This window comes from Rhea americana, unplaced genomic scaffold (assembly GCF_003343005.1).
Source record: "Rhea americana isolate MKP2758 unplaced genomic scaffold, rheAme1 scaffold_258, whole genome shotgun sequence".
Lineage (NCBI taxonomy): Eukaryota > Metazoa > Chordata > Aves > Rheiformes > Rheidae > Rhea > Rhea americana.
The window spans coordinates 88,698-116,467 of record NW_028186377.1 but is presented as its reverse complement, the minus strand read 5'-3'; the positions used below and the strand labels follow the sequence as shown (position 1 = coordinate 116,467).

Genomic DNA, 27,770 nt, shown 5'->3' with positions numbered 1-27,770 from the left:
AAAAAAAAAAGAACGAAATTACAGCTTCATGAATATAGGTGAATGGTTTGAGATTGAATATATCAATTCAGGAAAATGTCAACATATCCATTTCAAATTTGATTGAAAGAATTATAATCAGATCCCAAGCCTAAGCAAATACATTTATGGCTGATATTCTTTACTCTTTTTTATGGGAAAAGGAGAAAGCCAGGCTCGAAATAGAAACTTTATATTACCCTTACCTACAGAGAGGTTAATGTTACTGCATAGCTGACTACTGGAACAATCTATCGAAGTAATTCAGTACTTAATGCCTGCAAGGCAGATTTTGAAAGAGATACAGACAGCAACTTTATAAATCTGGGTGTATGTGAAGTGAGGGACACCATACTATTCTTTCACTGCCCAATTGTCTTTTAATCTATCAGTAAGACTCCTCTTCTTCATCTAAATACTGTCAGCAAGCAGTCCRCTGCTGTCAATGAAGTAGTATGCAAGCACAACTTAATACAATATAATTATACTAGGTCTRGGACAACGTCAGAGTAACAAGCTATTATTTTCAATGGGAAGTTTACTCCAGGAATTCAGCTTTTTCTAAAGGAGATCTCCCAACAGTTTCATTCACAGTTCTTGATCTCCCATAAGAACTCTGCCCATGTATTTTTTCTGAGTTCTTTTTGCATCTGCAAAATGCAGACCAATTAATAAAAATACCTGAAAGCAGTAATATGATGTTATTATTTTTGAAGTTTCACCTCAGTTTCTTCTCATAATAAGTAGAATAATGCATGTCAAGTGAATCTTCACAGACAAGGCTAGCTGTCATTCTCAGACAACTCACACTAGGCATTTGCAAGTAATAGTGTCCTAAAACGTACGTCCCCAAATACCATGCAGTCAGAGGAATTACAGAATTTAAAATTGCAATAAATAAGAATAAAAGAGCAGATGTATCACAAGTAATTTTGTTCTGATTTATAAAAGAAATACTAAAGKTTTTTTTTCCACAAGAACATTTTGTTCCCTTCAAAATCTTGTATTCATTCATTGGCTCTCAACTACAGATTAAAGGCACAGACCTATGCATTTATGCCACTAATTTAGATACTTTAGCTTGTATTTAGAGCTTAAGTAGTCAGATTTGCATGTACAATTCAACTAAGGTACAAGTTCTGATCATACCTGAAAAAAAATGACAACACAGCTCATATTCCAACATGATATTGGAAATAAACAAATAAATAAAAATTAGAAGAGCTTAAAAAAGAAAACCAGAAGAGGAGAAAAATCTCTGAAAGTGATAAGTGCTTGGAAGCACTGAGAGTGTGCATCGCTGACATATTTCGTTGTACTTACCTAATATCTGTGCACGTTACACATGTGATACAGCGACTGTTTGTTGTAATGAGGTTCAAAACCACAGATGTTTCACTAGCAGAGGTTGGGTGTGCTCCACATTTGAAGTAAAACTCCTGAAATATTGAAGGAGAGATAAAGAGAAGATTATACAGCTGCGGCTCATGTGCTCCCTTTATCTTCGTCTAATTGACACGTGAAACCACTAACAAATCACCACTGCCAACAGAGAAGGAGGACAATCACCAGGAAAGAGTTAGAAAGAATCCCTTGTAAAAAATACATGTACTTTGTTCAGTGATTTTCCTAATGAAGCAAGTATCTACTCATGTACTGGTTTGATATCACTGTGATACACTAATGCAATTGGGCTGATACACTGTGCAAGTTTCTTAATTTATAGGAAAGAGTATCACTTGACTCCATCTAAGTATAACCATCAAAAAGCAGAATACTAAGCACTGCAAATACGCATTAGTATCTCCACRTGATTTTTTTTTTTTTGTTATAGATGTTATGTACCATTGCAGAAAATGTACCACATGTACCATGCAGAAAAGGAACCATTTTCTGAACTCCTGAATGCAGAATTTTAGCTCTGAGTAAGTAAAGTCTGGCCTTGCTTTTGTGATATTGGCAATCTTGACAACATGATCTTACTTATTGAAAGGAAGCTCCATCTGTTTTCAGACATATTACATTTCTGATTCTATATTACATTGCATTTGAGTGAACTTCCTTTGGTCCATACTGCTCTATGCAGCCTCTTAACASAGCTTTCATTAGCTGTGTAAACTGATGGGCTTTGTTCTCTTTAAAATTGTTCCCTAGGGAAAGCTATATTTATCACTCTGAGCTTTGATAAGGTTTTATTATAAGAGTTTGATTTAAGTGTTCAAACCACTGTGTGCATGTGTAAATAAAAGCTGATTGAAGAAATTTCCTTTGCAACAGGACATATAGAAAAGAATTTGCAATATTTGTTCGTCTGAGGGGTTTTCTTCCTCAAATTTGAATTGTAATAGAAAAATTAAGACTGCTATAAATGAGGCAGGAATGGGAAGGTGCAGGTATAAAAGCATCAGAAGAAATGTCAAGGAGATCTGAAACAGTGATGGGTGTCAAAGGACAAACTGCAGCTAGAGAAAGAGACATGGGGACAGTGAGTACACCAGCAGTGTAACCTAACGGCTCACGGAGGTGGGACAACATGAAGTAGGGAGAGGAGGGGGGAAATCGTTGCCAACTTAAAGGGTACAAAAGTCACATCCAGAAACCAGCAACCCAACTGAAAACCTGTGAAAAAAGTCTTGTTAACTGGTGTTTCCTAATCCTTCTTGACACCCCAAGTACCGAGCTAGACTATCTGGACACGTCTTGGTGCTTTACAGTACGCCAACAGAAGAGAATGAGCCCGACAGAAGGAAATTAGTTTTGCTTAATATTAAAATCACCTTTCCCCACTACACAGCCTTGCATTGAGATTTATTACAATAACATGCAAAATCAGTCCAGAAAATGCCCTTTCTTTCTCACAGCCTTGAACCTTACAGTAGGGCGCTCCCCTATGCCTGAGGAAGAGAATTGTCGATTCCCGYTTTCTCTCAGAGATGATCTTTTAGATGTATTGTGTATTTCTACATGAGACAAATGCAGTAACACTTCTGTCATGGGCTCTGGCAACTGGCATACCAGACACTTTAATACAACCTTGCTCCTAGCTTAGTAAATTCTGCTTCTCAGGGAAGCATTGATACATGCAATAGATTGASCTTTAATAAGACACTCAGATTCCACTATAAGCTGAGGACTCATTGTCTGAACTGTTTACTAACAACAGGCTTTTAAGGCATCTAASGGGTAAGAGGATAGCTTATAAGATAATTTTACTTAAAATTCAAATAATTCCTTGCAAAACTTTTTGAAATAATCATCCATACATATTAATGCATATCAAATTTCTTATGACCAAATCATCACTCTATCCTGTTTCATATCAGCATATACTAAGCCAAAGCAAAAAAATTATGTTTAAAGTCATCCTAATAAGAGGAGATTTTAGACTTCTAATGTTTTTGCCTCACTCAGGGCACAATTTAACAAAGCACTTAAATACAATCTTATTTTGAAACATTTCAGCATTTTTGAATGGGTCAGTGGAGCTGCATATTCAACTGAGTACMTAGAATACTTGCACAATCTGTAATTTTAATCTATTTTCAACCTTTAAAAATGTACCTATTAATCTTTTTCAATCTTTATTATTTGCTAATGGGTTTTGGAGCCTGGATTTTCTTAGCCCTTTAATTTGACTCTACTTTTGTTTGAATGAAATAGTAAGAAGGATTTATTCTAATGCAGAAGTCCTGAAAATTTCATCTTGCTTCAGTACACTTCTTGCAAACAACTAAGAGAATATTGAACRCTCACTATTCTAGAACAGATAAATTATGGTCAAGGAAATATAAAACAGAAAGATAATTCTTGATAAAATATCTTATCTGTTAGAATAAAGAATTTTTTGGGTCACAAGCAAAAAGCAAATTTTAGTAACAAAGGAAGTAAGCTTTAGAACACTTGAAGCAGCTTTTATTTTATTTTATTTTTAAGTCTGTCTGTTTCTTTGGTATATAGAATTGAATATTATTTTTATCACTGTTTACTGAAGATGTTGCAAACAATCGTAAAGCATGCCTTCTTGGACAAAATTGCAGAACACAGTAAATCATTTATTAGCTTTACATATTCTCGTAATGCTCTACTCTTTCTGCTGGAAATGAGAGAAAGAATATAAGATTACCTGTATGCCATATGAAGATACATACAGATACATTTCTTCATAAGTAATATGCAGCAAGAGAAAACTAATGAACAGCACGTTCCTGCAGAGCACAAAGTAGATGATACTTTCAGAATGAACTTTCAGATCGACAGCACATGATGGAGAGAGACGGAGCTAATATTCCCTGACCTTCCTATGATGAAGCAATGAGGCCCACCAAAACTACTATGAGCCAGTATTAGAAAGGAGCAAACATAAAACAGAGCCCTCAGTCCGGGAAGTATAGTCCTCTAAGGCTTAAAAGTGCAACAGTAAGAATAACGCTAGCAGAGATATAGYAATAGCTATCAAGAAAAACTAATTCTTATTTATTTTAATGATTCCACATAATGGTTGTAAATTTCTAGTCATGAAAATGGTTTCATGACCATGGATGTGAAATGAAGTTATGCATTTATTATTCCAGCTTCTAAGAGATATGGAACATTAGTCAGAACAAAAATAGGAAGTCTTGGGATACCTTTCCAATCGRCACTTTCTGTCATTTTAGGAAAATTTCTTCTCTATACCTCCATTTATCAACCTGAATATTGCTTTAAGAAATTTCCCAYGCTAATTACATTTGCAATGAACTTTGCTGCTGTTGAATGACTAAATAGCAAATGAACATATTGCTAGCCTCAGAAACTATGCAGTGAAACACTCCCTTCTTGAATGATTCTCCCCTCTTACTCTCCTCTAAGTTAGAATTAAATATATATATGTATTAATAATGCATTCAAATAGAATAGAAGGCTAGTTAAAAGAAAATTTTGTCCTAGATTATGTGCCAAAGACTTGCTCATAAGACACTTCCAAAATTAGTTTAAACAGTAGTAAAAAAAAAAAAAAAAGTAATTTTTAATGAATGTGTTGAGATCAGCAATGTAATAAAACCAACCCATTTACAAAATGTTCACCCTCACAAAAATAAAAGATATAAATCTGAACAATGCACAGTACTATAAACCCAACAGAACAGTCTACTTCTGTGCATCTGAGACATCAGTGCTTGGTGGGAGTTCAGAGACAATAGAGCAAGATTATAACGGAAATATTGAAAAGCATACCATGTTGGGTGCTAGATAGTTCTGGCATAGTGTGAACTATATTGCCACACATTTTTATCATAGTAATACAGTGGCTGATTGTTTGCAGCATTATAAAAGTCATGAACTCAATTAGGTTTCCAGTTGCAGTCAATTTWTGCTGCCTAACTTTATACACTGCATAAATAATCTACAAGGATTTGCTTGTTATATAGGATACAGTTACAAGATCATAATTTAAATATCCAATTTGACACTTAATTTTTTTTAAATATATGTCTTCATCAATGATGAAATACTTTCTCAGCAAGGTCACTTCTGCCACTTAGAGATCCTGGACAGCTCCCAAGACCCAGAAGCACCTCTGCTGGTTTTAGACTGGCCTAGCAGAGGATTTCTCTCATTTTTTCCAGACTTAACATGCTTCTTACGATGCAAGCACAGTATCTTATGCCAGGACATGTATGTAGTTACAAAGAAAGATAATCCACAATTCTTCACCAGTACCAGCTGTTTCCTAACTGATTCTAGCAATGAAATTGCTGAGGGTAAAATATAAGTGGAGAAAATTCAGACACTTTTCACTGTCCAATCTTTCACGTCATACATGTGAATATAGCTATTCTTTTATTTAGAATAACTGTCCTTCATGCAGTTCATGAGATGCCTGAGGTGGGAAACTTACTGTATTGTTTAATTTAAATCACCGTGTATTGCAAAGTAAAACTCCAAATAGATGTAGAGATCTTGCAGATAGTTAATTTAGGACTAATTCTCTAATTTTGCCAGACTGTCAATCTCATGGAAGCAGTGATTACTTCTTATGGTGAACATCAAAACTTCTTTCTATTCTTAATTTACATCATGCTATATGAGACCCTACTTTCAGAATTTTAACCTTACAACAACCAAAACTTACAGAATAACATGGAAAGATGGAGAAATACTCACACAACCTACATCACTAGCTGACCACTTCTTAAATATCTTAAAATAATAGAAACCAGTGTTCTCACTTTGGTAATCAGGAAATTCTGACAAATGCATTGTTTTTCTTTAAGTAGTGAGTAGCAATGTGAAGATATTACTAAGAAAGCTAAATGAAACACATAGCTTTTCTTAGCTTGGAGAATAGGTAGTCTTATGGTCACTCTTCTGCTTCARTGACTACCTTTCCATGGGTTTTTTGCCTAGAGGCAAAGATGCCATGAAACTGTGAGCATTTTATTTAACCGTATGTTTGTACTGTTGGGTTAACAGCACATTAACAGTAGTGCCACCCTTTCGGCAGTGTATCTGATAGATAGCTGTTCAGAGAAAGGAGCAGACTTTGCTTTTATGTTCTTTTCCATGTTCTTCACTTTTATTATTTCTGTGTCATGCAATATCATAAAAAGCGCAAAGAGGAAAGAAAAGGTTCAGAGATACATGGTCACTGCTCACTACCTTTCTTGAAACGCTTCCCTAAGAAGAAAGTGTGAAAATTTATTTTTTAAAAAAATCATCTAACATTTTACATGAAAGCATCTCTCAAACAAAGCAGATGTTTGCACCTCTAACTGCTGAGGATGATAAGCAAACTCTGTCTTTTAGATGGTCAATTAACCAAAGTAAATCACCAGAGTGGTGCACAAGCTACTAGTGAGAAGTTCGTCTACAGGGAAATGAAGGCCTGAACATGTGTAAGGTCAGACAGGCCCATTACGCTTTCACACGTTCTTCAGTCCAGTTTACAGGACTCTCAGAAAAATACTGCTCTTTGCTAACACTTAGCAGCATAGCCTGCASCCCAGCTGATATACAGCTTATAAACATGAAAATATAGTTTAACAGTCAGCAAGACAGTATMTGAGAGATTTGGGGGGCTGTTTTTCTATACATAATTTCCATACATAATTCTCACCTTCAGCAGAACCTGCTCTAACTCATGCTGCTCTGAGCAGGAGGTTGGAGCAGTCTCCTGAGGTCCCTTCCAGTCTCAGCAGTTCTGTGATTCTTTTCCCAGCACACCTCCATTTGACTCTGACTCTAAMCCCTACTTCTTATCCAAAGCTGTGCAAACCCATTGGAAATCCTAWGCAAGCTCAGCCTTCAAGCTTTGCATTTCTTGTTCTCATTTCTGAATAAACTGTGGATCAAGATGGGGGCCTCAGGCATTACCCACATATATGTTTATTTAGGACTGACACACAAAGTCATTTATTAAAATACACTATGTGCTACACCCATTGAAGGCACAGATTACATTTGTTAAATTATCAGCACTCATCACTCTCCCTTTGTCTGTATCACTGTAATAATTCCTCTGAATGACAAAAAACTTCACGCCATTGTGACACCCTACCGTGATGGGGGTTCATTTCTCTTTCCAGCTAAAAATTAACTAGCTATTCAGTGGGTCTAAGGATAGGTTGAAATAAATCTACTTCAGAATAGCTTTGAAATCAAGTATTTGTTCTGAGATAGAGAAGAAATCGGTTCACTCTGAGCAGAGAAAATTTAAGGCTCTCACATCCCAGAAGAATTCCAGATAGAGGCTTTCTAGAGCATGTATCTATCTCTCTGATGAAAAATTTGTCATGGTTTACCTAAATGTGGAACAGGCATGGTTTCTAAAGTAGAAAAAAAAATGCGTAAGACAGGAGAGCTGTTTGAATTACACTGGATAACTAATATGAGGAGGGCTATACAGCCAAGAATAATGAATGGAGTTTACTASACCCTAAATGATTCTGTAGTAGACTCATGAATGTTTCATATAGGCATTCTCCACTTTCTYCTGTAAGCAAACAGTATTTGTTCTGGTTGCTGGAAGATGTCTTCCTCAAATTAGTGGCCTGCATTACAACTTCCCAGTTTTCCTGTGCAGTTCAGCAGATACTTCATTAGCTCTTGGGTACCCTAGAACTTCAGGTCATGTTCTAAGCACAGAGAACATCATCTGGTACCACCAATTTGTGGAGTACCAATCTGCATTTTTTTTTGTAACAAGTAATGATTCTTAGACCTAAACAGCTGCTGAGATAAAAGAAAGGAACCATAATTCCAATTTTAGCAATATAATTATTAGGTTTAGAGTCAAGAATACATAAATAAAACAAAAGCATAGATGAACTCCAAAGTCTTCCCTTACTTTTACGCCAGGATTCATCCAGAGCTATTATGWGAAATCTGCTGGCTGAGAACCTAACATTAGGCTCTGCCATTCGCATGGGAGCTACTTACATTTAAAGAGGATTTCAATTCAAAAATATTTTTTTTCTGCTTGAGGTTCCAATCAGAACCAAACCTGCTCTCTGTGGATTCCCTGTGATTCATGAACTTAATTGTGACATTGAAGATGAAAACATTCCTCTAAAGRTCAGTTAACTTCCTTAACCTGGGAAATAAAATTGACCTTTGAGCATAGCTGGTTAGATCATATCCTAGGTGAATAAATGGTGAATACAATATTCATGAACTGCCTCCGTGCTTAAGTACAAACTGCTTACCTATTTTGAGGGAAAGAATTTCTAAAATGTATTAGAATAGCATTCAAGCTGAAGCACGTAACTCTTTTAAACACTTAAACAATTATTAAGAAATATATAAATTGATCATTACAGATATCAGAATAATGCACATGGTTCCTTGCTAATTCTCTACTAAGATCAAAGTTATTAGATAATTCAGTGGTAACAGTGGATTTGAATGTGTATGATTCTTAACATAGATTTGAGGAATACTGTGATGCAAAGGTTAAAGATATTGGTCACATTAATCTCTCATATATCATTATTAATACAGATCTTTCAAAAATAATAATCAATGCACTGGGACAACTTTTCTTTGTTGTTAAAAAAAAAAAAAAAAAAAAAAGATTTCTTCAATCAGTTCTTCCATTTGAAAGAAATGTGAAAAATTCAGGGCCTAATCTTGTAGAATAGAATATAAACAGAATAATCAGTAAGAATGAAAATGAAAGGATGCCATAAATACTAGCATACACTATACACACTTCTGCACTAATTTCCCTAGCRATGGGTTTTTCAAATCCACAGGATCTCTGCCAGAGAACATGCAGTAGTTCTCTGCATTGTACAGGGCAGCAGTTCATGAAAGCCGTCAGAAGCTTTGAAAGAACTGCCTTTATGGGATGCAGAGAGAAAACTGATCACCCAGGAGAGGTCAAATATTAAGCTGACCTTAAAACAGAGCTGAAATATCTTTGCATGTGAAGAATGACAATAAAGTGTAGAAGTATTCAATTTCAGCGTCTATAAGAAATAARTGTGTGTGTGTGCGCAYGCACGYGCATGTGTATTTAAATTGGCAATAGACAAAAGAAGCATAAAAATGTTAAAGAAATATGAGCATCTCTCTAATATCTGCTTTCTGTCTGAACACAGACTAACTAAACCTCTTTGCCCTTCTCAAAATGCCTCTGGCTAARAAGAAGAAAGACTTGTTATCCATGATAAAAGCCCTTTCGGATGAGTGTCCTTTGCCAATTCTTCATCAAGGCTGCCAAACAGAGTATGTTTGGTCTCAGTTAATATTTTAGCATTGACCTTTAGAGAGCAGAGGAAGTGAGGATTTTATTATTATTGTTATTACTCCTACCACTATTATTATTATTATATTTTTGAGATAACTGCCAGTTAGCAGGAAAAAAAGTTATACTCTGATGCATTTTCCAAACTTTTGCTGTTCAGTAATAAGAGCTGTAATTTAAATACGTCCAAATGACTAAAAGATACATTATGTTTTAGAGAAATAATTGTTAATATATCTTTACAATATTTCCTCCCCATCCCCTTAGCCAATTTAAATAAATAAATGCAAGAAAACAGTAAAGATATGGAGCTCTACTTCATTTGCTCAGAATCAAACACAAAGCTAGGCCGTACACTTTATTCAACTGAGGATATCAAAGACAAAAATATTTGCTGTTTGCAGCCTCTGACTTTCAGCTGCATTTTTAGCCAGTCTTTATTAAGCACTTTTAGCTGCATTTTAAATACCAATGCATCTACTTGACTTGCCAAGGGACAATAATTTATCACTCTTTCTTTGGGAATTCACTGGAAAAACAACACAGATACTGTTTAAAAATTAATAACAGGACTGCTATAGCTACTGTTCAGTCATTCAATCTTAATCAGCAGTCTAATATAGTATAAACAAGATTAATAATGAACAAAAATTCTCATTCACTATCCATTTCTGGAGGAACCATTGCTTACTGTATATGATAATCAGTGATTTATACTAACACGGTCGTTTTTGWACAATTGTGCATACAGCTTGCATATCTATTGTCTGCATTACAAAAACAGTTATTACTTTTCAGTAATAATTTCTATAGTAATTGAAAAAGAAAAGATGGATACAATTAAGATTCAAAYAACTAGTATGACAGGTTATTAATTACAACAACTTAAAATTTCAACATCTGGCCTCTGGAGATAACATGTGCAACTAGAGCTTTGTGGGACTTTTGTGGGGAAGAAAAGCAGCAAGCAACACTGTAGCTGTCATGTATTATTCTCCCCTCATCTGCTGGAAAAGCCACGGTGGCAACAGAAGCACAAAAGCTTTGGGACTCCCTTAGCTGCTGCCATCCGGACAACGCCCTTTCGCCCACCCAGGAAAGGATTTGGTGTGCAAGTGACTGATCTTTCACAGCAGCGTTTCTCATTTGTTTCGCCTGTCGAAAGGCACTTGCACTCTATACCTCCCCCATTTCTCTGCAAGCCAGAGCTCCAACCGAAACAATTCTGCCTCYAAGTCCGCAGGCACTCCAGTAACGCCGCCAGCCCCTCCGGTAGCAGTACTCCTGTGGTACAGACAGAGAAGGCACAGGACTCTCCAGCCTGCTCCTGCTCTTCTATCACCCATTTTCTTGCAGTAGAGACACAGATCTGGAGACTGTAAGGCATCAGATCTCCTTAAAAAGGGGGGGTTTTGCCTGAATAGTTACCCCATAATAAAATCCAAGGCCCAGCAGACATTTAGCCAGCCACAAAACAGCATAACTAGCCTGTCACAGACCCACTAGCCTTAAAAGCTACAGATACTACAGTAAGATAATTATGAATAAATAGCAACGTTATAATGGCAATGACTGCGCTTTCATATAAAACAACTTAAAATTGGATATCCTTTAGTTATTGTGGAGGAGTGTGAACTCTCCCCTTTCTCCCCCTGCTCCCAACTTTTTTCATCAATATTTCATACAGAAAGAATCTCTGATCAACACTAACCTCTGGGCTGAACCAAGACTGCAGTTGTCAGGAAGATTAAATTATCTGCCTTAGTCTCTCAGGCCCAGTCTGAACTGTTCTGTTGAATTTGGTCAGCAGGTTTTCAAAATAAACTGTGTTTTACATATACTGGAAAGTTCCTGTGAATTACTTGAGCCACAAAAGAAGTCTCAGTTTCAGAGTAGCTACTTACAACGTATTATAATCATCATATCCTGAACATCAKTGCTGATTTCTAGGACTTAAACTTTCCCATCAGTCTCCTTTAAAGTAGAATCCAACTGTTTAAATTTCTTATCAAGTGTTTCCTGTAGAGAATCGACCCTTTACTCTGAGCTTCATTTCCTCTGGCAATCAGATTTGAATTTTTATGTGAACGTAAGCCACCAAAAGGGCTCAAGGAGGGAGTGAGCTCTAATACTTTATGACATCGGATCCTCAGGCTGTGCCTCCTCTGGCACAAAAAATTGCTTGCAATTATAGCTTTGTGTGATTTGTTTCTTTCCAACCATACTAATAAGCGCTTGGCGTAAAGACAGTGATGAGGAATTCAAAATGCTGACAGCACAAATCTAAAATGTAAAAGAAACAGAACTCCCACACTTGAACTGTAAATATTTCACAGGTGAAGTTACAGTGTAATATCTCTCAAAGAATCTCCTTGAGCTTCAGAAAAAAGTCTGTAGTGATAACAAATCATAGATATGTAAGTAAACTCAGCATCATTTCTTCAACTAAATGTTACCTTTCATGAATAATCTATATGATCCACATCAGTTGCATGCTCTGTTCTGCATAAATATTGCTGGATCTCTGCATTATATGCAGTAGAATCYCATCCTGATACTACCACAACTGAAATACTTAAATTTTGTCTGTCTCTGGATATCAAACAAACTGGTCAAAGTCAAAGCTTAGAAAAAAAGGTATTTTTAGCATAATAGCCATATTAATAAAAAAAGACTGTTGTTTTTAGTTTTAGGTTCTTAGCCTTCAGCTAATACCACCTATGTCCTAAAGCCTCACACACATCCATTAACCATCCAGATGATCTCGAGGTCTGCAGCACACTTGAAAGGCACCGCTAAGATACCTTGCATTTAGCACTATGGCTCCCTCGGGGGGGGCGGCAGTATTTATGTGAGAACACTGTGCAGGCAGAGTTTGGTTCTGATACTACCCAAGTGGCTTTCTGCCTCCTCTCAGTACCTCAGGTCCGGAAAAATGGATAGTTTGGTCTGTCATCTTTCCAAAGCCTGCCACAGATCAGCATACGAATGAGAACAAACTAGTCGATAAACTGTCCAACTGCGTTGGAAATAGTAAGGAAAAAAAAAAAAGGAGAGAGAGAAGGACATGGCAGAGACGTTATTTTCTCCCTCTGCAAGATATGTGCCTTTTGCTCTTAAGACTTATAAAGTTGTACTACTGAATGTTTGGCACCTCCTGAATATTCACTGAATAGGCAATATTTTTATAAAAGTATTTGTCACCAGATATTGTTCRTGAATCCTGTTAAACACCCCAGAGAGAGAAAGGGAGAGGAACCCGTGACCTGACAAAGACAGAAAAGCAGAAAAGGGGCTTCAGGCTTCAGACATGGTTTCCCTGAACTCTAAAGGCACAGACCTGAGAAAAATCAAGAGTTTTTTTTCAACTAGGATCTCCAAATGGAAGTCAAAGTGAGCAAAAGATCACTCTTTTGATCTTTTTGTTTCCCTCAATGCAAGAGAAATCTGCTCTTTGATTTCTCTTGCATTGAGGGAAACAAAACTTTTTATGTCCCCTGTACATTAACAAAACTCCACAAAGAAAACACTTGAACTATCAGAAATTTCTCCTCTGTGCAAGAATGACCTGTAAGACTTCACRTTTTGGCTAACTGCTCAGGTCAAAAAGAGTTACTGATATAAATGTTGTAAAAAGAATTATTTCTTAGCTTCCACCTTTTTCACCAGTTTTCCTAAAATATCACAGGAAAAAAAAAAAGAAAATAAAGCTTAGCTTATATCAATATGTTTCAGAAACTAACACTTTTTAATGGACTAAAAGAGAACCTTCTTYGGAGAGAAGGAGCCTTCCCTGCTCAGAAAGAGCATGCTATGAGTTAGTTGGTTTACATGGTGCTATTGCTTACATGCTCCATACAACAGTAGGTGGTATTATATCACATGAAAAGARTGGAGGAGCTATGTTGTAAATTGGTCCCTAAAAACACAAGGCTTAGTAGGTTAATATCATACAGAAAAGTTTCCTCAGATGCTTACCTGAGGTTCTTGAAAATTACARAAGCCTACTATAAATGAAAGAAAAAGAAACAACCCTTCTCTTTGGCTGATCTTGCACTGCAAAATTCATGAAAATCTTAGCAATAAAGAACTGAATCTGCTCCATGACATTCAGCTTAACTACTTCCATTGTTCTGAATTTTCTTTAATATTTTCAATACACGATATATTCAGATTACTGGTAAGATGAGCTAGAAAACATAACTCAGCAATCAATCCATAATCTTCTCTGTAATATTGTTAGAAAAAATGAAAATGTGTTCACATTGCACTCTTACCTACAGTTTCTAGCATAAGAAATCTGAAAAATGCAGTAAATAACTTATTCATTTAGCATAACAGACCTATTTAACATGCATACCAGGATAAAGAAAGCCAGCATTGATCAACAGTWGACACCTCAGTGTCTGATTCAAAAAGATACTTCCTAATATTAAAAACAGAAAGATGAGGACATTTTTTCTTTGATGCAATTTCATATACAGGAACATTATCTAGTGTACAGGGCTATTTGCATAGCTTTAAGATAATGGTGATGGCTCTTGATAGACTGTTTTCACTAAAATGATTTAATTCCGTTTTCCCAGAAAACCTTTATCTATTTACGCAGATTTCATTAAAAAATAAAAAGAAAAAAAAAAAGAAAAGAAAAACAAGCAGCAGAACACAGAATTGTTTCTTCTAACTTAAAAACTCTACCGAGGGACAATAAGGCACATCTCTACTAGTAAACAGCATGCTGTTAAACACGATGCTGGAACACTTCTGGTTGAGGGAAGACAGTCCCTTACACCGCCGCAGCATTCGGACGGTCCCGGGTGGGTTTTACACCGTGCCAACTGGCAGTGTCCCGAGCAGCACACGYAGCCTCACTGTCCTCCTGGGAGGGGTAAAAGAGCAGGCTTTGTGCATACCTTTACTCCTGGAAATACATTTTCTTCCTGAACAGTTCTACGTACTTTCCTGATCTCCTCTGCTCTTCTGACCAGGTAGTGACTGTGAGCAGGATTTTTCTTGCCTTCTCCACTGCAGAACACTTTCTGTTCCCTAGTTTCTGCTAAGTAGGTTTCTACTTGCAGAAGTAGTTGGAAACTCATTCTTTAGTCAAAACAATTTGCACAAACCACAGTTTGGGCTCTCACGGGATCAAAAAACTGTTTTTATTTTTGACAAACGTGACTAAAAATAGATTTATATGATAGAAGAATCTTTAATGACAGCATGGACTGAGCTTGAAAATAATAAAATATTTTCTGAAAATGACACAAATTACTAAGATCTCCATGTGACATTTCAAAATTCAGTTTTAATATAAGGAAATATCTGTGTTACAAAGCAATTGAAACTGYTGACTTTTTAATTTGTAAATAACCTCCAAAATGTATTTTTGAAAAAATATATTTTAAACTACTTCAGTYTGGTGCACGGAAAAGTTACACATTAAATGACACAGACCCATGACCAAAAATAATGCCCTGAAATAGGCTACTGCACAGACAYCTAGAAGACTGAAAGACAGAAGCTACTGTGGATGTTAAATAAAATAATTACCTTTTGTCTTAATAATAAAATTGAAAACAGAAGATGCTGAGTTCTCGGTGCTGGAAATGCATGGCAAGCACGGGCGGCCAGTGCCGCCCAGCGTCCTGGCAGCATGCACTGGGGACGGGCACCAGTTCCCACTCCCACCAGTTCCACAAAGCGCCTGGCAGTGGCTCTGGCAAAGGGGCTGGGGCAAAGGAAAGCTGCTCCGGACTTGCAGGTACGYGGGGGCAGAGCAGCACACAGGGATGCTGCTCTTTTTGAATCGAGTCCGCTGTGTAGGACGTACAGTTTTCAGGGGTAACTACGCCAACGAGATGGATTGGGCCTCSCGGATGTTGTGCTCGCACAAACATAACAGGTCTATTAGAGCGTTTCTTATGACAAATCTTTTTTCAGACTCCAAAAGTCTCCCATAGATGGCATAGGCAATTAAACAGCTAGTGTTTGCCAAACACTGCCACGCAGCTACCCTTGCAGTTTTCAGACTGCTATGCTTTTTACACAGGCATTATTTCCTCTAATAGCAGAAATATCCACCAGGAAAGCTAAGAAAATCCAAAAATCAAACCTTCCACCACATGGCCTACATGTTCATGAATATGGAATATAAATGTAGGAGGTCCTTGGATAAAAACATTGCATAAAATAAACCCTTCAGAGTAATTAGCAGTTAAAATGTGAAATGTATTTAGCTGTAAAACAAATTTAGCTGTAAAACAAATGTACAGGAATGTAACATTACRAAAACATGTCATTACAATTTCAGAATATCTTTATTTTGGATGTGGTTTATATCCAATATGGTCCATTACTATTTGAGATATATGAGATGTGGTTTTGCTTTGCTTTTCCTCCTTCCTATTTTCACAATTTTGACTTCTTATCTAACTACTGTCACACTATGAGACTCTTGAGGAAACAAAATCAATGACTTAAAACACTACCTACCCTAGCAAAAGAGTCCAGCCTTCARCCTTTAACTGAGCCCTTAACAAATTGTCAGAAATACTGAGTACGCGTGGTCCCTATTTTATCTAGCCGGTCACGCAAAAAGCAGTATTACTGCAGAAAGCAGGGCCTGGAACCCACGAATGCTCTCTCCTAGAAAGCCCATGTTGCTTATTCTAAATCTCTCTCAATCAAAGGAACTTTCCAAATAAAAAAAAATAAGAAATAGGCCCTCAAGAATCATTTTCTAAGCTAGTTAAAATTTAAAGCGAAGTCAATGTATGCTATACATGACATGAGATAGTCTTAAAAAAAAAAAGTATGTGAAAATAGCATTACTTAAAATATACCACCTATATTATGCTATTGATTTGGTGGGGGATATTTATTTTTAAAAAGTTATAMAAGATTTCTTCTTCTTTTAATTATTGTCATTCTTCAGTATTTTGTTTTATCTCTGTTTTGGAGGAGAGAATATTTTGAAGATGGACCAATGTTTTAAACATGGTTCCTTAATTTTTTATACTCTTTACATATTTATTTCTATACACCTTTACAAGGAATAATTACAACTTTTCCAGTTGACTAGAAAATCAAATATTTTAAATTAAAAATCTAATCCAGCYGCACAAATTTACTAGGTAGATTTCTCTGAGCTCGAAAATCAGTTGAAAGAGATTCTCACAGAATTCCACCTATACAACTGCTCCAGCACAAACTGTGAATTACAAGAATTAAGTCATCACAGCAAATCCTTTTTGACAGGTTAGTGATCCTGCAAGCAGGGCACTGTCGTCTACTAATGTTTAAGATAAAGCTTCTAGAAATCAATCCGTTTGTGAGTGCCAACTCTAATTCACACATAAAAGTCATAGCACCTTTAATAGATACTCCTCAGTTGGAGCTGTTATTTTTCCCCTAACTTTACAACCTCAAATTCATATGGAGGTGATGTTTTTGTCTGAAAAGAATGAAATACGCACTATTAGAGCTTCTCCTGAAGGCATTCTAGCAGTAGCATTCAACGAGCAGTTATTTCTTAACAGTTTACCGCACTGGCACTAGAAGTACATGGCTTTTCTTTAAAGAACAAAATCCACTGATCCAACGTGAAGAATGCTGTGTCACTTCTGATTTTGTAGTTGTGGGGTAGCTGCAGTGTGAGACAGACAGCTTTACGCATCAAAAAGATGAAGCTTGTGTTTTTCTAGTACATGCCTTTAGATCCTCTCATCTTCTGTCAGCAGTTTGAGCATGGCTAGCTTTTAAGAACAATTCTTAACTGAAGTTACTTTGCCCACATGCGTTAAAAGTAACACAGTGGAAAAACTCAAACATTTGGTTTCAGAACTCCTCAAACATTTACTGRAGTCCCAAAGAGCTACTGTGATATACTGTATCATTGATCAACAGATACATTGCTCAGAGACGGGAGATGCCACAAAGATATAAATGCAAATCGTTTCATTGCATAATGTCAAAAATAGTCTGTGGATAACATGCTCTTAACAAGTTCTTCTGAACCATGTTTCAAATGATCCATTGCGTTGATGCAAGGGAAACACTTCACTACACTTCTAAGCATCTTCCCAGAAACTAAGTCAAAATGTTGAGTATTCTTAATGACACAGTAAGAGCTTCAGTAAGCTATTTTTATATATTTATATAATTAATTAATACACATTCAAATTAGTCACCCACTGCAGCAGGTGCTTAAAACATGTAGCAATGTTAACTTTAGCAGATTATTCTACCCACTGCATCAGTGTGAACCATGGGAGACCTAGCCCATCCTCTGGAGCAGCATTCCAGCATGAACTGCCTTGCTGCCCTGCTACGAGAAACTCACAGGCAATGCCATTGACTACATCATCCTGCAGCACTACGTATCACACAAACAATGCATCATTAAGTTTAGTTCTTCTGATTTGTAAAAGTGAGTTTACTTGACCTGCTGCATGCATGGAAGCAGAAGACACAAATTAAAGAAAATGCAAACCAATCTCAAATTGATTAAAGRAGAGAACCAGAAGGCAAATTGAGGAGTTCAGCTGGTCACAACCCCTAATCCACCCACAAGGAAAAGATCTTTTTAAAATAATCTTGCAAGGCTAAAGCCTATGGTTGCCCATGAACTTGGAGTATATTCCATAGATAACAGAAATCATGTTTTTCAGGCCAGCTGGAGGGTTGTCTTCCATTCAATTACCTATTATCTAGTTAATTTGCTATTGTTGGGACAGAAAACAAGAGGAGCATAGTCTTAGAGATAACTAGACCAAAAATACAGTGGACATTGTTAACCAAAACCTAACATCTTCAAATTATAGAAACTTAGATCAGAACATTGAGAATGAACACTAAGTAGAAAACCAGTTTTTATTCCAAGTTAAATTTTATAGAGACTTTGAGGACTGAGGCAGTATATTGCATAGTATGTTAGCTTACAAAATGACCCAAATATTAAACACCCAGTAACAGTACTTGCCAGAAGCAAATGAAGAAAGCACGCTCTTCTACATAAACCCTACCTGACATTTTTGAAAAGAGACTCCTATAAAAGTACAGCACAGCCTAACAAAATCACCTTCATCTTGTTTGGATTGCTGGTAGATAACTGGAAGAACATGTTGCATGCTTGAGTRGAAATCCAAGGTTTCAGTGAATCTGCAACAGCTGCAGACTGTAGCATATTATGTCACATGAAGTGAACAACATAAGACTCAGTGAAAGTATCACTGAACTTCCTTGAATTACAAAGAACTGTCCCTGAATACATTAGACACATCGTCATAGTCCATGCAAAAACATATACCAAGCAATATGTATTTGAAAGAAATTTTTGGCCTCATCTGTGAAATGAGCAGGAGAGTAAGCACGAGGTTCAGGTTTGGAATTGGTTCTACTGTATCCTCTCACAGTTTGTTTTTCTAATTTTAATATCACAGCATCTAAATCACAGGTTTCAATTACTGCTTCACTTAGGTCCCTGAATGCCTGCAAATTTTCTAAAACTTTTATAGATCAAATTCATGGATGGCATAATCACTTCCACATAATATGCTAAAATGACTTGTTGGGCAATGTAAATGGAATAAATTGTAACATTGCTATCCTACCAGGCTCAGGAATATATTATGGCAGCGAGGCATGCCAGTGCGAGTCGCACACATTCTTTTTCTGTGCCTTCCCTGCTACAAACACACAGCGTACTGAACCCGCAGTCTACTTTGCTTTTGCATTCTTGCTAAGTATATCTAAGGCACAATAGATAAATATGCACACACACATACATACATACACACATGTACTCTTTCTCTACCATGTAAGTTGGGCAACTTGGTCCTTTACATATTGCTTATACTTGTCACATCCTATACATATGCACACTAAAAGAGTTTCCTAGTACACTGAGTCATAAATATGCCCTGGGGACATTTCTAAAAGTAAAATCTCTAAAGATACTGAAGGTGAATTCATGTTCCATTTTGGTTTGCTGATATTATCTTCCTTTTTAGCATAATCAGTGGAATTACAGCATCATCTAGAATTTGGTCAGATGAGCACAAACTGTGCCCTACTCATTTTTCATAACATTGTACAGAAGCTGACTGTCTCAAGGCGGATATAAAAACGATCATTTAAAAGACATTCACTGCTTTTTTAGTAAACATAGAGGCAACAAAAGATTTGAAGGAAACCTGTTGATTTGTTAATTCGAGGTATCTGTCAGTCTTGCCAAAACTGTTACTGGTTCCTTCTGCAAGACAAAGTTTTGACTCACCTGAAACTGCCTCCCATCAAATGATGAAGCATTTACACTATTTGAAGAAATTTTCAAGGACTCTATCATTGAAACATATGTGAATATGTGTTCAAAATAACTGCCTATTTTTAAATGCAATTTTGAAGACTAGGACCAGCAAGTAAGTGCTGGCTGAGTATGGTGATGCAAAGTAATTGCCCACGGAAGACTGAATCATGGAATATTTTTCTCTGAAAGCATGCTGCACGTTCATGTTTTCAGACAAGGTTTTCTGGAACTGAACAACAAATGCAAAAATTACAAGCAACAAAGGATTTTTTTTCTTTCAGTGGAAGGGCAAATATATTACAAAAAGCTTCAAAGAGCAGAAGTTTTGTTTGTAATCTCCAATATATTTTGTTCGATCATGTACAAAATTGTGATATTTCCCCACATGTAAATAGAAATGATGGTAGCAATACAGGAAAGAAGAGTTAGACTTCTTCAAACCATTCAATACTCAGTGCAAATGTACAAGTTCCTTTGGGTTTGTCAGAATGTCTATATAATTGTAGCTCACAAAAACAGTAAGTAAATCTTGTTGCTATCCTGAGAAAACCAAAGAACAGAAAAAAGTAGTATCAAGGCTATCTCCAAAGTGTAGAAACTCTTTAGATACTGAGCTTGAGCTCAATTTTAAGGACCCCAAAATTCTTCATTGCTTATTAAAAGTAGCTTCTTAGAAAGCTTTTCTAAGCTAAGAAAATAGTCAAAAGAAATGTTTTTTCTGTGTAATACATGATCAATTGATCTAAACAAGACTTGTTATATTTGCTCGTGGTGGTTTCTGATATGCAAACATTCTTTGTGGTCTATAAAAAATGTTCAATACGCTGCGAAAACATTATTTTATTCTACATTGTGAAAGAATGGATTCGTTTTTTTTTATACAGAGAGTTCTTAATTTTAAAAGCTTTAAGCTTTTTTCAAGATAAATACTTTAACATTTTTGTCTAGAAGTAATTCTATATTTATAAATCAGTTACTTACCTATCATTGATTTTTCTGCAATAAGTAGAAAAGCAGAATTTSTTTATAAACGAAAAACAGATCAACAAAATGAGGTTATTTTCAGAATACTTGTAAAAACAGATCTGACTATAGCTATCTAAATAGATAACTGAAATGTCATAAGGCATGTAAGCCTGATACCAGCCTTCGGTAAAATAAATAGCTAATATGCTACTTGATTAATAAAGGAGTGAAGGAAGGATGTGTAATTAATGCCAGTCAACATGGATTTATGGTAAATAGACCATATCAAACTAACCTGACATTTTTATGAGATTACAAGTTTAGTGGAACAATGTAATAGTGATGTTGTAACTTACCCAGACTTCTTTATGGCATTTGATATGGCACTGACATTTTGATTAAGAAACTAGAACACTATGAGATCAATGTTAGATGGATTTAACTGATATGTTTCAAAATGTAATTTCCCAGAGTGAATCATCAAATGTCTGTTTCTTGGGGGGGGGGGGGGTCTTGCAGTGATCAGCTCTTGGCCCTATGCTATTCAAAACGTTTATTAATGATCTGGAAGAAAGCACAAAGTCATTATTCATAAATTGTTCAGATGGCACAAAGTCTGGGGGAAGGGAAAATAAAGAAAAGTCTCCAACAGAAGAATGTGAACAGCTTGCTCAGTTGAGATCARACAAACAATATGCATTTTAAAACAGCCAAAGATAAGGCCACAGCTTTAAAAACAAGGACCAGACAGGCAGCAGGAAGCACTCTGTCCAGGGAAGCAGTAATTTGAAAGAACTGAGGTTTTTGGTGGATCATCAGTTGAAGGGGAACCCTCAGGATGACATTAATAAATATATACATTTAATGTATATMTACACTAATATATATTATTAATATATTCACACATAAAAATCATAGCACCTATATATATATTTAATATATATTTTATATATATACCCTAATAAAACTGCAAGATATCTACATAAATAAGCAGACTGTATTATCGGTGTGTTTGCTACTGTTGTCAGCAGCATACAACTGTGCATGGTTCTGACRTGTGCCATTTACGAAAAACGACAAAAGTGCAGAAAATAGCTGAGAGTGTGATTAAGATCTGGAAGACAAAGTTTTGCTGTAGTGAATAACCCAATCTTAACTCTTAGCATGTCAATGAAAAAGGTTAAGATACAGCTTAACTTTACTTAAGTGGGCTCTTGATAATAAAGGACACTAGATAGAAACTGAAGCAAGACAAGCTGAAGCTAGACAAATTTGCACTAGAAATAGACTGCATATTTTTAACAGTCATAGTAATTATATAAATCTTTTTTTTTTTTTTTTTTTTTTTACTGGTGGCTATTTTTAAGTCAGGCCATCTGTTTTCCTGATTTATATGTGCTGGTTCAAAAACTTATTACTTCAGGAAAGGATTATAACTTGCATTACATGGGAGGTTAGAGTAACTGATCAGAAAGTGCCTTCTGCTTTTATATCTATGGACCACCTGTTTCCCCAAAAATGTGCTGATGAAAAATCTGCAGTTTCTGTGGTGCAAAGGATTCCCCCATTGTGCCTTTCAGGCTTCCTACTTCAGCCCTCAGCAATCCTGGATTCCAGGACAGCTCCATGGAATCACAGAAATGTTAGCACATCACCAGAGATTACCATGAAATACTATGCTTTGGGACACAATTGATCATCCCAGAAATGAATGAAAAGCTAATGTGACATAGCTTCTTCCCATATTTTCTAATTTTTAGAACAAGCGCTCACAAGTCTACAAAAGATTTTGGAGGATCAATACCAATATATGCTAAAAATTGCTTGTGTAGCTCTCATCATCTGAAAAGTAAGAGTAGTTCATAGCCATTGTGYGCAGGCTTTCATTTGTCATTACAGGTGTGATATAAGAATGACAATATACTATTCTGATTGATTAGAAGGTTTACAAACATTACGAAGACAGTTAATGTAAGAAGACATATAATGTGGCCATAACATGTGACTTAATAAATTATAACAGGTATATTGTTTCATTGATACATTCGGATTCTAATGTTTATTTGGTGAAACTAGGGTCAAACAACTGGCTCAATTAGCTTATGATATAAAATAAGTCATTAAGTGATTACTATGTCTATTCTATAGTCTAATTTTTGTAAGGACTGTGAATACGTTAACTGTAATTGCTATATTAATACAAGTCTGAGTGACTGTGGACACTGTTCTGTTTTGATAACTAGACTTGCAAGACATTCACCCCCCTCCCACCTCTAGTTCACTGGCAATGCTGTCCTCAGAGTTAAATAATGACAGTAAACATATGTGATAAGCACAAATATTCATGTCAAATCCTCAAAAATTTCAATGTAAAAAAAAATCAAGGTGAAAATCACACAGAAGGAATGTGGAAAAATAACAACAAAAATTGTATAATGAAAAAGAATAACATAAACATGTACTGAAACAGGGAGTTTACTGTATAGTGACATCTGACTGTTAAGAACATTTATAATTGTCATCTATTAGTTGGTCATTTTAAAAAAAAATGGAGTAAAAATAGATAAATCACCAAAGTGGAAAACATATCTTTACTCAGGAAGTTGCTGTACAGCTTGATAAGAACAGTGTATTGATATTTAAAGAAACTTTGTATTTAAAGGGGCTTTTATAGTTCACAGAAGTCCTGTTACTTCTTTTTGAAATACTTTGCTGAAATATATAACATATGCTTTTAGGCCTGGAGAAGAGATAAAAATGCCATTCACCTATACTGATGATGGACAGTTGATAGTGTAGCAGTCTTTGTCAAGAATATAAAATTCAAGATAACAGCAGTAAGACATATATCAAAACTAGGAGAGAAATACATTCATATTTCCACTAAAATCTATTTTCATTTTTCCTTATGCACAATGGCTTAAACCATACTTGAGCTATAAACCTGTCTAACTGTTCCATTACACATTCTAGGACTTTAAAGTATACAGCAACTCTTCCTGCACATCAGCTGTGAATCTCCAGAACACATACAGAACAATAATCCTTTTTCATAGAGTCTTAAAGTTCAGAAAATATCTACCCTATTTTTTGCACTGGAGACATGGCAAAGCTCTTTCAGAGTCTGCTGCATGTTCACATGATTGTAGGGCTGATGATTCTCCTGTGATAAAATTATTTCAGTGGTTTACAGCAGTGTTACAGCTCTGTCTCTGCCTACCTGTGGAAAGAGCTACATTATTTCTGTGACTCTTGATGGCTTTTGAATAGCATAAGCCTAAGAAAAGAAAGGAAGTTTAATAGTTTTTATACACCCAGGCAGGACAGTCTTTCCTTTTGCAGTCAGAAATACACTCCATTGCATGACAAACATAAAATGTTCATTTTGTATTTTAGATAACTACAGARGTTTGAACTTGATAAGGCCATTTGGTCATAAATATTTTATTTGAATCAGGGAAGTTATTTTGCTGACTGTACAATAAAGAATTGAGTGTCAACTACACTCAGATTGTTTGTATGATACACCTGAATTCTGCAAATACAAACCAGAAAATTATTTAAGATTTTTTTCCAAGAGGAATAAATACCTAATCCTTAAGAACAGTAATTAACATTTCATTTTAGGTACAATATATGTAATTTTTCTTCAACTACACATGACAGATATGAACATTCAGCAGCAAGCATATGTTCTAATTATTACCATTACACTGCAAAAAAATGAGAGTGCTCCAATAGCACTGACTGAAGCTTAATTTGCAACTGGTTGAGAAATAACTCTTTTCCGTGTATGTCCTTGAGGTACTGGAATTGATCTATTTATAATGCTCTGAGAAAAGAATCATTTTAATTTTACCCCTGTGGTATGGTACATTATACTTAACACATATTTTACATCACTAATACTATTTTATAAATCTTTTTTCTTTTAATCTTTCTATAAAATCTACTGTGGTTTCACTATTAGCCACTTAGTCATCTATTTGGAGAAGAGATTTGGATAAAACAGTTTAAAGATTATTTGAAAAATCTTACACAAATATTAAAGAAAATCTTGCATCACTACTTCAAAGGCCCCACTGGATCACTGCACTGAGTAAGACTGTGTTCATAAAAAAAAAGAAAAAAAAAGAAAAAGAAAAAAAAAGAAAGAAAAAGAAAAAGGTAGTATATTTCTCCCTTTTTAAAGAGGAGGAACAGGAGCTTATTCAATGGGATTCTTTCTCTGAACATAGCAGGAGTCTCTGCTCTTTGGCCACTGTGCACTTTAGGACTATTTCAAGCCTATAAATACAGTGGCTGATTAAAATGGACAGCTGCCTGTTTCCTCCTTTTAAAGATCATATTCTGTCTGAAACAAACAAGCAAATGATAACAACCCTCTCCCCCCCAAACACAAAAAGCAACGTTTCAGGTGGGTCAGCACCTCACCCTTTTGCAACTCTGGAACTAGGAGTGCGTTCCTGCACATGGGAAGAAATGATGAGCTTCCGTCACTCTCCGACCACAACGAGCTCACTGATACCGTACAGGTGCAACACAGGGAGCAACTCAAAGGCACAAATCACAGTTCTTCGTGGTGTAAAGAGCTGTTCAAAAATCACTTTCACTAATTAACCTGAACTATCAACTGTCAGCAAAGACTTCATATGCTTTTACAGGTCTGTGAGACTTGATCGCTGCTTGGCATTGGACAAGGCGACCTTTGGCTATCTAGCTAAGTGACAAAAATTCAGCTCAAGCTATTCAAACTGTAACTAAATTTGCTCTAGTGAGAGCAATACCTGTGCTCTCAAAGAGAACAGTGCCTGTTTCCATAGCCCCTGGGTTGCCCTAATCGAAACACCAGCAAAAAAAAGAACGTAGAAGGAAAGACAAAAAGAAATAAGCCCCAAACCCAAAAACCTGGAGCACTGTTGATGCATTCAATCATTTCTCTAGAGTAAGTGTCTACATGCCTGACTGCATACAGGACTTCCAACTGAAAATGTCATGAGATTGCTACTGAGTGGAAAAGGTTCCCCCATATTTAGGAAGGGGTTTGAGAAACAATTTGAAGGACACCCATTTTATCCTCCCTTAAAATCCATCAGTGTGAATTGGCTAAGGCAACATTTCCATTGGTCACTTAAAATATTTGAAGTCTGTTATAGAAGTGGCTTGAAGGTTCCACAATTGTAGCAATTAGAGCGTCCAGACAAACTACTACAACCTGAAAGGAAAGAGTTAGGAATGGACGCATTGCTTGTGCCAGACTGTAGTTAAGGCAAAATAATAATAATAATAATAATAATAATAATAATGATAATTTGGGTACTCTGCATTTTCACCACTATTTCTCAGAACCCTGGACTAATCATGTTGTTTCCTAAAGTACTCTACTGTTAAATCTCTAAAATAAACAGTGTCTATTACCTTTTCAAAATCTGTGCTCTCCCTTTAGCCCTTCTTTTCACTAGTGTAAGTGTTTGTGTTTCTGTGTAGAGCACGCAGCTGCTCAAGACCCCATCTGTGAAGACCATCAGAGTAGAAAACAGCCTGTAGCTGGAGCAAATGAAGGGAAACTGCTGAAAGTCCTCTGCGCAGCACAGGGGACTGATACCCAATGCTCTGGGCCCTCCAGTGGCTCATCAGTTGATCAGTCATATTTTAAGGTGTATTTAAGATTGTAATATTTATCTTTTATATCTATTTCTCTCCTACTTTCTTTTTGTTCATAATTATGGAATATAATGATAACATCATTGAATTTTTACTTGCCGTTTTTCAGTCCAAGTTCAAAAGAAGTTGGGATCACAAATAAAGCACATATATGTATGGTAGATCATATGACAATTTAAAGTCTTGTTTAGTTTATGCTGAGCAAAAAACAACCGGAAGAAAAATAATCAAGTACAGTTTACAAGCAACATACATCTTGAATTACAATGCATTTATTATTAGGCTGTTCATTGTAACTTTTGGCAATAATTTAAAATTTCATTTAACTTAATTTGAACTTTTGATTTCTATTGCATTTGAATAGTGTCATATTTGCTTCTAACAAAATAAAAGTCTAATTTCTGGCAAGAGATTTTGATACTGTATGTATCAAAATACATACAAATTAGTATTGCACAGAAAAACATGTTGTCTCTTAAAGATATAATGTAAACTGATATCTATGAGAAATGGAAACTGATGAAAAATAGTTTTTAAGGAAAACAACATTTATGTCTTTGAGGAGAAAGGATGGCAGGATATTTGTATTTGAACGAACAGTAAATGCAGTTTGTTGATAATTGACAGTCTTAGAGCTTCTTCGTTACCCATAACCATAAGGAAAAGAAGCATGTGGATCTACGTTACTGAAGACAGAATATAATTGCACCAACTTTGTCATAAAAATACAGATATGGATACCTAATTACAAAATGCAACTTCATCACCCAAAGATCGTAACCGCAAAACAAAAAGTAGAAGTTTCAGCTTATTAATAAATCAAAGTTATTTTTTCCCCTCTGCAAGGACATTTAAACAAGTCATTTAGGCATGACCTTTATCACTGATTTAAAAACAAAACAAAACAAAGCAAACAAGTGCCAGGTCATGCAAAGCAGAATCGTTCTTTTACTCCAGTACAATTAGGTTCTACTTGATAGCATGGAGTGGCTTGTAGCCAGTAGAGAGGKAAAAGGTTTCAGATTAGAAATAGAGGGTAGCAGCGTTCTCAAGAAACAATCTCATGCCTGTAGTTTGGGTGGAGTGAAA

At 35.9% G+C, this 27,770-nt stretch overlaps 1 protein-coding gene across 1 annotated transcript in view; it reads right to left on the bottom strand.

Annotated features, from left to right (window-relative positions):
• Nucleotides 1–27,770, bottom strand: part of LOC146594475 (E3 ubiquitin-protein ligase parkin-like) — a 488,318-nt gene that overhangs the window by 383,739 nt on the left and 76,809 nt on the right. The window contains exon 3 of the mRNA XM_085307410.1: nt 1,342–1,457. The gene's annotated coding sequence lies outside the window, so the exon portion shown is untranslated. The remainder of the gene's footprint in view (nt 1–1,341; nt 1,458–27,770) is intronic.